The sequence below is a fragment of the Dipodomys ordii genome, unplaced genomic scaffold, assembly GCF_000151885.1.
Source record: "Dipodomys ordii isolate 6190 unplaced genomic scaffold, Dord_2.0 Scaffold10, whole genome shotgun sequence".
In the NCBI taxonomy this organism is placed as follows: Eukaryota; Metazoa; Chordata; class Mammalia; order Rodentia; family Heteromyidae; genus Dipodomys; species Dipodomys ordii.
In genome coordinates, this window is record NW_012267226.1 from 17,217,072 (window position 1) to 17,227,167 (window position 10,096).

General features: G+C 49.2%; 1 protein-coding gene across 3 annotated transcripts in view; it reads left to right on the plus strand.

Moving 5' to 3' along the window:
- The first annotated feature begins 9,826 nt into the window (after positions 1-9,826).
- Positions 9,827-10,096, plus strand: part of Zbtb16 (zinc finger and BTB domain containing 16) — a 184,830-nt gene continuing 184,560 nt past the window's right edge. For 2 of the 3 annotated variants that reach the window (XM_013009768.1, XM_013009769.1), the window contains exon 1: positions 9,827-10,074. The gene's annotated coding sequence lies outside the window, so the exon portion shown is untranslated. Of the gene's footprint in view, positions 10,083-10,096 lie in introns of all 3 variants that reach the window. The other variant, XM_013009767.1, reaches the window with a different exon arrangement.

Below are 10,096 nucleotides of genomic sequence, written 5' to 3' on the forward strand. Positions count from 1 at the left end.
CCCTGGCTCCCAACAGAATTCTGCTTCAATGTATATGGCCACACACAAAGAGGTGGCCATTGTCTTGTCAGATTTCAAGCGAATGGCTTAGCATCTGGCTAATAAATAATATGGCAAAGAGAAGAAATGATGCCTGGCTAATGATTTCATTTTTGGTCAGCACATGAGAGAAAAATAAGTTCTAAATATTGAGACACTCACGGGTCAAGTCTGTTTTCTAGCTTTCCCATAATACTTTCTTCTTCCTGATTGGAACAGAGGAAGAACATGGGACATGTTTCCATTCAGCCAGCACAAGGGATGTCTCGCTGCAGCCTGATAGGCCAAGACTCTTTGCAAGGCCCAGGTGAACCCTCCCATGATCACTTGTCCTGTTGAGTAGAGACATGAACCAGGGGACACTGAGCTGGGCAGATAGGAGCCAGCAGTTTCTCTGCAGACGCCCCTGGTCCTGCGAGTGTAATGCTAAAGGTTAATAATAATTGCAACAGGCAGCCCATCATTGCCTCCCTGTCTGGCTGAGAGGTTTACAACTTAAACTCATGGCAGAGGGAGAAATTGGCTCAATCACTCGGAGTAATGGTACATGGAGAGCCAGTTGGGCATGACTGCTATTTAACTCAAGAAAGCCAGGCTACTGTGCTTAACGTACATACACACTAATAAACACGTCATGCCGTGAGGTGAAAATTAACACCAACCCCTGCCCACCTGGCCTCACTCTCCACTTGCCCCCTTGCCTTACCCTGAACCAAATCAAATGGGACCAGACTGGAAGAACAAGGCTCCAGCAGCTGCTGACAGCTGTAAGTGGGATCCACAAAGCACAGGTCCTACTTCATTCTGTCAGATTGATCCAAGACAAGATTGGAGCCTAGGTGTTTATAATATGGCATTTGGTAGGGGTTAGTAGAAAGAAGGAGGATCAGATATCATTGTTAATATTCTCTCTCTCTCTCTCTCTGGTCAGATATGGGGCTTGAACTCCAGATCTGAATGCTATTCTGAGCTTGTTTTGCTCAAGGCTAGTGTTCTACCACTTTGACATATAGCTCCACTTTCAGTTTTCTTTTGGTTCATTGGAGACAAGAGTCTCACAGATGTTCCTGTCCCGGCTGGCTTTGAATCACAATCCTCAGATCTCAGTCTCCTGAGTAGCTAGGATGACAGGCGTGAGCTACTACTATTGGTAGTAGCTTGTATTTCCCCTTTCCCCTCCACCCCCTGCCCCCTCCAGTGCTAGGGATAGAGTCCAGAGCTTCACATATGCTAGGCAAGTGCTCTGCCACTGAGCCACAGCACCAGCTCCTTCCTATTCTTTTTTGAACAAAATTTTCCTATGTTGCCCAGAGTCCTTTGGGGACTAGGATGCTAAGGCTTTTGTGGGAGTTAGTGCAATGCAATTGGGCTCAACTCCCTTCAGTTCAGTTTAATACAATTAATTCATAAAAATATTTAAATATTTATCAGCTCTATTGCTATCTATCAAATATTTAAATCGCTTGGGATCTTGAGGAAAGCTTGGTTCTAGGCCCTTCTGGGAGATAGAAACTGAAGTAGAACGAGTTATACCCTCAGTGCACTGTCCGTGATTTAAAACAACAGAACCAGGCATGGTAGAAATGTCTGCTATTCCAGACATTTGGAAGGCAGAGGTGGGAGGATCTCAAAACCAAAATGAGGGAGTGGTGGTGGTATGATTCAAGTCCTTGAGTTCAAGTCCCAGTAGTCCAACAAAAGTTAATATAAATAAATTAACAGATATCAACCCTTATCTCTGTCAGCAGCACTTATTTATGCTTCTTTGATCTTTTAAAGGTTGGTGAAAATCCTATAGCTAAAAAAGATTTCTGTGGTAAATGCAGAGTAATCCCCCTCTCCTGAATTCCTCTAATATTTGGTGTCTCTCTTCCCTCCTTTGCTTACTCATACATGTATTCATTCCCTTCGATCATTTGCAGTCACATCTACCAGCCTGACCAAACACTGCTCTGGGGGTTTGAATACTCAGCTGTCTAGGAGGGAGGCCTGGCCTTCCAGAAACTCGCTATGAAGCGGGGGGGGGGGGGGGGGTGATTCAAATGCACGGGCCTAAGTCGGTACAAGCTAGGTGGTAGATACTATGATACACATTTGAACAGTGCTCAGGAACTTATGGAGGAGGGAGGAAATAATTCTGACTGAAAGGTGGAGTGGTGAAGATTATTCAAAGATCTAGCAATGATTTCCAAAAGAGAGGAATAAACTGGCCTGCTAAGGGAGACCGAACCAAGTGTCTGTGATATTGGGATATTGTAGGTTCAGCGCCTCCTTCTCCTCCTCCTCTTTCTCCCTCCCTTTCTTCTTCCTCCTCCACTTCCTCCTTCTCCTCTTCTTCCTCCCTCCTTCTTCTGCTCCTGTTTCTCATCCCCCTCCTCTTTCTTCTTCTCCAACTTCACCTCTTCCTTCTTTCCTCCTTCTCTTCTTCTTCCTCCTCCTCCTCCAACTGTACCACCTCCTTTTCCTCCCTCCTCCTTCTCCTCCTATTTCTCACCCCCTCCTCCCTTTCCTCTGCCTCCTCCTTCATTTTATGTGTACTTGTTTGCTTGTTGCCAGTACCTTTGGGGCCTTGTGCGGATTCCACTTCCTTGGCTTGCCTTCTGGACTGGTGTTTACCACTTGAACCACAGTTTCACCTCTGGATTTTTGCTGGTTAATTGGAGATAAGCTTCTCTTGAGCTCCCCCACCTCCCTCCCAGCTGGCTTTGAGTCACAATCCTCAGATCTCAGCTTCCTTGGTAGCTAGCTAGGATTACAGGCATGAGCCACCAGCAGTTGGCATTAATTCAGCATTTGTGCCAGTGCCATATAGTACACTGACGCAAACTAGACAATCGAATCTTCTGGATAGCATCCAATGCGACCACAGATGGTCTGTCACTGACCATCATCATTCTTCGGCAGCACATGACTGCATTCCACTTTCCTTAAAGCTGGATTCTCAGGTAACTAACCTGTGTTTGGCGAAGACAATGCAATAGCCATGGAAGAGGCCTGCTTACTTGTATGGTTTTCACACCAGGGGAGCAGTCTGAGGGAATGCGATTTGGTGGGGCACACAGGGTTGTGTCTTTGGACTGGGGCACCCCTGGTACCAGCTCTGAGGGTGTCACCTTTTTTCCCCTTAAATGTCCTTCCAGGCTCTGTCCATGTTTACAGCAATCTCATACAATAGCTCTGGTGGATGGAAATCCATTAGGACATAAACCTCAAAGGAGAAACAGTTGGCTATTTAAATACCATAAGAAAAATGTGTCATGTTCCCCTTCTTCCAGGAACCCCCCCTCACCCCCCAAAAAGAAACACCAGAGTGTTAAAAAAAAAGCCTGCGTCCCCCATCAGGACTTTGGGGGTTAATTTTCAGCATGGTGCCTGGGGACGTAGCTGTGGGATTCCCCATTCTCTGTGGCAGGAGTCACATTGCTCCATTTCATGCACACTCTATGGAAATGCAGCCCCTTGATAGCTACAAAAGTTTAGTTTTGAAATGAAGGCTGCCTTTCTCAGAACAAAGCAGATTTCCAGAAATTCCAAAACTCTTGAGTGCTGGCCCCGAGCCTGTGTGTGTGTATTTGAAAGGAAGAGAAAATGCCTTTCCCAGGCCACTGATACCTCTCTCAGAGACAGCAACATGAAAACATTAGACCCAGTAGCTGACAGTTGTGGTTGCTACATCTCACCCCAAAGCTTTGTCAAGCACCCCATAAAACCTGGCACATGGCTTGTGACACCCAGTGAAACGCTGTGCTTTTCCATAATAACCTGAGCCCGGCTGCTTGTCATTAAGGGACCTCTCTTATTAAGTCTCTCTTTTTTAAATGGCTGCTATCATCTGGTCCCAGTGTACATTAAATCCCATTATAATTATAAACACACTTTCCCATAACATCCTTGCCGATCTCATCCACACTGCCTGCCCCCTCAGGGCATCTTTGCACTAATAACAACTCAAATTTGCTATTTGAGTTGACAACATTAGGTCCCAACACCATTTGCAATATGCCAGAGAGAGAGAGAGAGAGAGAGAGAGAGAGAGAGAGGAAGAGTGAGGGAGAGAGAGGGGGAGAGAGATGGGGAGAAGAAAAAGCATTTTTTTGTCTTCAATTGTGAAGATCTTTTTTTTTTGGGGGGGGTCCGGTTGTAGGCCTGAACTCTGGGTCTGGGTGCTGTCCCTCAGCTCTTCAGCTCAAGGCTAGCGCTCTACCACTTGAGCCACAGCGCCACTTCCAGCTTTTTTTTTTCTGCTTATGTGGTGCTGAGGAATCGAACCCAGGGCCTCATGCATGGAAGGCAAGTGCTGTACCACTGAGCCACCTTCCCAGCCCCAATTGTGAAGATCTTGAGGGTCACAGTGACCTAACGCCACCCCCCCCCAAGCACTAGAAAAAAACGAATTCTCCCTTCATTCCCCTTTAAAAAGTCAATCTTGAGAAAGGTATAGTGGTACATACCTATAATCTCAGCATTGAGGAATCTCAGTCAGGAGGATCTTGAGTTTGAGGCCAGCCTGAGCTATATATAGCAAGCTGTTGTTTGAAAAAAAAAAAGATAAAACAAAGAAATGGAACAAAATCACACCATACCTTGCAGATGAGAAGGGAGTATCTGTGCTTGGAAGGGAAGATCAGGTTTGTAGATGCTGCAACGGAAGAGGAATGATGGAAGATAAAGAAATCTTTAGCCAGGTACCAGGGGCTCACGCCTGTAATCCCAGCTACTCAGGAGACTGAGATCTGGGGATCCAGGTTTGAAGCCAGCCTGGGCAGAAAAGTCATGAGACTCTTTATCTCCCTCACTGATGAAAAGCTGGAAGCTTTTTCTGTGGTTCAAGTGGTAGAATGCCAGCCTTGAGGCTCTGAGTTCACACACACACACACACACACACACACACACTCACACAAACACACACTCACACACACACACAGAGCATTTTTTCCTGAGTCTTAACTTCCAAAGGACACTTATCATGTGTGAGCATTTCTCCCCTCTCCTTTTTAAGGAAGGGTCACTTAATCAAGTCATGTGAAAGAATAATATATATATATATATATATATATATATGTATGTACATATATATACATGTGTATTTAAAAGGGCAAAACACAAAGGAAAAAGTTAATATATGAAAGGGGTAGATTCTGCCTAATTTTTTTTACACCATTCATGTTTATATTGTAGATGTCTGAATGATGGCCTAAACTGGGGGAAATTAAATAGTGTCTTTTTTTTTTTTTTGGGTCCGGTCGTGGGGCCTGAACTCTGGGCCTGGGCGCTCTCCCTCAGCTCTTCAGCTCAAGGCTAGCGCTCTACCACTTGAGCCACAGCGCCACTTCCGGCTTTTTTTTCTTTTTGCTTATGTGGTGCTGAGGAATTGAACCCAGGGCCTCGAGCATGCAAGGTAAGCGCTCTACCACTGAGCCACCTTCCCAGCCCCTTGAATAGTGTCTTTAGGAAAAAAAGTCACTTTAGACTTGCTGAGCCTTCCCAAGTCGCCACTGGGGGAAGATGGGAGCGTACCTGGACTTACCTGCCCAGGTGTGTCCCTTAATGATCACAATGGCAGGGGAGACTACTTCTTCTCCGTGTTCTCATGGTCTGCCTCTCTCTCTGAATATGCTTCTTCTCTTGCTCCTAACAAGGTTTTAGGAAATGCAAAGTAGCTACTCCTCCCCCAAAGACAGGGATCCTCGATTTAGCTATCATAATAGGAAAGTTTATTTTTAAACTGAAAAAGTTTAAATATATATTCCAAATGAGGAGTTGGAATTTAAAAAAAAAACAACAAGGAGTTGCAATGTTCCATTCACACTCAGGCAGAATACTCAAAATAGTTTTATTGTCTATTTTTCTTCTTGAATATCTGTTTAGTTGATGTTTTACGGTACTTCAAAAGAAGCTCAGGGACATTGCTCAGGCCCTTAGTTCAAGCCTGAGGACTGGCAAACCCCCCCACCAAAACCAAAAACCAAACAAAAAAAAACACTCTCCACCTTTTTTTCTTTTTATGCTGGTCCTGGGGCCTGAACTCTGGACCTGGGTGCTGTCCCTCAGCTCTTCAGCTCAAGGCTGGCTCTCTACCACTTGAGCCCACAGCACCACTTCTGGCTTTTTCTGCTTATGTGGTGTTGAGGAATTGAACCTAGGGCCTCATGCAGGCAAGGCAAGCATTCTACCACTGAGCCACCTTCCCAGCCCCCACTCTCCAACTTTTACCTGAGATTCTGCTTGGGGAAAAGGGAGTGCAAAAACCTTGGGGACTTGCATACCTGGGGGTCAACTTGGTTATCATCTTGACAAGATATGCATAGACCTGGCCTCAGTGGGTAAGAGGAGAAGGAAGGAAGCATAATAGTCCTTGTTTGCTTGATGTATTTCTGTAAGGCTGTGTAATCCAGATGTTAAGAGCTTAGCTGTGCAGTCTCAGAAAGGTCTAATTTAAAGAATGAGCTCTGAGGTTTAATAGAGCTGCAGTCTTGGGTAAGGCACGTAACCTCTCTGGGCTGCAGCTTTCCTGCAGACGTGAGAAGTCCAACAGCTCCCACACATGGTTATGAAGATTAAGTGACACAACGTGGTCAAGGTGAGCAATTAATTATCCCCAGTATCTCCAGTCCCACAGGATTCCTTAGATCTGGCCGATTCTCTTGTTTTACCAACTGAGTCCAGAAAGGCTGCCATGGGTGGGAAGTATATGGGCTTAGGAGGAGATGAAGGAAGATTTAAAGGTGGAATCCCATCCAAGGGTCAGCTCATTTCTTTCTGTTCCAAGCTTGACCTACCCCTAAAATTGAATTCTTGTATTTCCATGAAAGCTGAGCTAAGGTTCCAGTTTATACACATACATGTATACACATACACCCCCCCACACACATACACACAGGTACAATATGGGAGTTCAGCACTTGCACTGCTTGCTTGATCTGCTGGTGCTATACCACTCAAACCATACCTCCAGTCCAGCCTTTTGCTGGTGGTTTTAGAGTGTTGAGGACTTTTCTGTGTGGGCTGGTCCTTAGGTCTCAATCTCCCCAGAAGTAAAAATTACAGGTGTGAGCCACTGGCACTAGTTTTGTCATATTACTCAACAAAAAATGTTCAAAACAGACAGAGAGAGAGACAGAGAGAAGAGTCAGAGGGAGGGGGAGAGATTCTTCTCGTAATTTTCCATCCTGCTTGTTTTTAGGTGCTGCCTTATGAAATCTCTGAACTGGGGATTCTCATCAGCCTCCCAGGACCCAAGGACATAGCTGTGGCTATAAATGGTGCCAGATTTGGTGGGGGAGCTGCTACTGCTTTATCTGGGCCCAATAAACCTTATCAAACTGCTGTGCAGCCAGCCTTCAGCGCTAAGTGGAAATGCTCAGGGCCCAGAGCTGGCACTCAGCCCACAGCCTCCCCTGCCTTCTCCCTTTTTTGTTACCTTCTCCACCTCTTAAATTCAGGCATTAATCTCTCTTTAACACTTACTAACAAGGGCTGGGCTTTTTAATGGGCAGAGTTTATGAAGCAAGGGAGATTTTCACATAGAGTGAATATGGCATAGGGTAGGGGCAGCCAGGGGCCAATGAGAGATGCTTCTTTCTTTCCCATTGTTTCTGGAGATTCTTTCTCTGATTTGAGGATTAATGGGAGATTAGGCTCAGGGGTTAATTGTGAGTGTGTCCTGTGTTCCTGGGAGAGGCTGGCAGGCGGATGGACACTAGGCATCAGCCTCCAGCAAGCACTATCTAAGCAGAGAATCAACAAGTGCAGCTTCGTGACAAGTCCAGAACCATTCTTCTTCTTAGGTCCATCCATTGTGGCTTTCCTTCCAGATTGCTTGTCTTTCTTTTCTTCCCTTCTTATTTTTTTTTCTTGCTCAAGTCCCGGGGCTTGAATTCAGGGGCCTGGCAGTTCTCCTTTAGTTTTTTTTCCATTCATGGCTGATGCTCTACCATTGGAGCTACGCCTCTACTTCCAGACTTTTGTTTGTTGGAGATAAGCGTCTTACCTTCTTTCCTGTCTGGGCTGGCTTTGAACCATGATCTGCAGATCTCAGACTCCTGAGTAGCTAGGATTACAGCTATCAGCCACTTAGCTTTCTTTACATCTCTTTCTTTTCTCAGGGCATAGACTAGCTTGGGGGATGTGGGGGGGAAGGCAGTCTCTAAATAGGAATTGCTCCTCTTAGGTCACCAAATAAGGACCCTGGGGCTGAACTCTTTGCACACCATTGATTTGATGTTGGTGGTCAGAAGATAGCCTACCCCCTCCCTTTACTTCCAAATATTGGCCTGTTGGTCTCTGCCGTTCCTGAGTGTCTGAGTCTCAGCCTTTTCCACACAAGGAGGAATCCTGAACATCTCCTGTTGGGATAGAATCGCAAGCTCGCCTCCCCACACCACCCCAGTACCCCACCCGCAGTTTTTGTGGATCAGCATGGTCTTGGGTGGGTTTTTGCCTTTGTTCAGCCTCTGCCCTCATGCTGACCCTGCAGCTCTTGGGGCTTGACTCTTGGTTTGGGGCTGTGCCAGAAGCACAAGAGGTACTGTCTGGTTCCCCCCCCCCCCCCCCCCCCCCCCCCAGGCTCCGGACTCCTTGATTGAAGATGCTAACTGCTGGGACCCTAGGATCTCAGGGAGACCCTCTAGTCCAAGCCTTTGCCCCTCCACCCCCAACCCCAACACTGAGAACTTTAGTTCCAGGCCAGTTCCATCCGTTGGTCACCTACACTCGCCCAGCTTCCAGAGAAAGGAGAGAAGGAAGCTTTAGGCAGCCCGAGAAAGGGCAATTTTTGTTGTTGTTTTTGTCTGATTGCTCTACCACGGGGTTAGTGATCTCAGCTTTACCCTCTGAAGTGGGGCAGCCTAGAACTTTCCACCGTGCCCCACGATCCAAAAGTGGAAACAACTGCACCAAGCAGGACTCAGTTTCTCCAGACTCTTGTCCAGCCCGGGTTGCTGGAGCAGGGGGAGGTGCGGGCCGCAGGAAGGCCCAAGCCCGGGAGGAAGAAAAAGTTTCTCTTAGGCTTTGCCCTCGGCCTCCGGCGCAGGCGCTAGCGGGGACCGGGGGTCCCCCCTCCACCATCCATCCGTCTCCCCGCTACCTCGCTCACCAGAGCCGGAGCGCAGCGCACCCCGCGCCCGAGCCTCTCCCAAAGCCGCCGCTGGGAGCCCGGCGCCCCGCGAGGCCGGGGAGGCGATCCTTCAAAGCCGATCGAGGGCACGGGGAGGGGGGGTGCGCAGCCGCGAGTCCGCAGGAAAAGTGAAAGGCGAGATGACACTCGCTTAATTGGAACAAACAGGGGAAGCGGGGGCCGGGGGCGGGGGGGGGGCTCGAAAAACTCTTGGGCGCTGGAAGCCCGGAGGGGAACGGGAAATCAAATCCATGCCCGGTGGAAAGGCGAACCTCGGGGTTCCGGCGGGGGCTGCGGCCTCCGGGGCCCCTCACCCCCCGTGTCCCCATTAAGGGCTCCCTCGCATTCCTCTCCACTCGCCCCGGCTGCCCTCTGGGCTCGGCCGAGGAGCGGACGGCAGCTGGAGCCAGCGCCGCCGCAGCAGCTAGATGTCAGGCGAAGCCCGGAGCGCGGAGCGCGGGGAAGGGGAGGGTGGAGGAGGAGAGAGGGAGAGGGAGGGGTGGGGCGGGGAGCGCGCACGGGCTGGGCCGGCGCGGGGGTGGGGTGGGCGGGCTGAGTCCGGGGACCGCGCGGGAGGGGGAGGGGAGGGGAGGGGGGGGGAGGGGGCAGCTGTGGGCAGGGAGCCGCGCTCGGCCGCCAGCACTAAAGATGGAGAGGCGCCGGGGCCTCGCAGGGGAGGGGGCTCGGCGTTGACGTGGGACGCGGCGGAGGCGCCGCAGCCGGTGGTGATTTGCTAACCTCGCCTCAGAGTGGAGTTGAGGGTGATGAGAGCGGGTACTGCGAACTGCCTGGCGATGCCGCCGCTGCCGCCTTGAGACGGAGAGCAACAGTTCCCCCCCACCCCGCCCCTCCCCGACACTGGCACACACCCCTTCACCAGGCACGCACACCCACCCCCGGCAGCGCCCGGCTCGGCAGCGGTGAGTGAGTGAGTCGGGGATT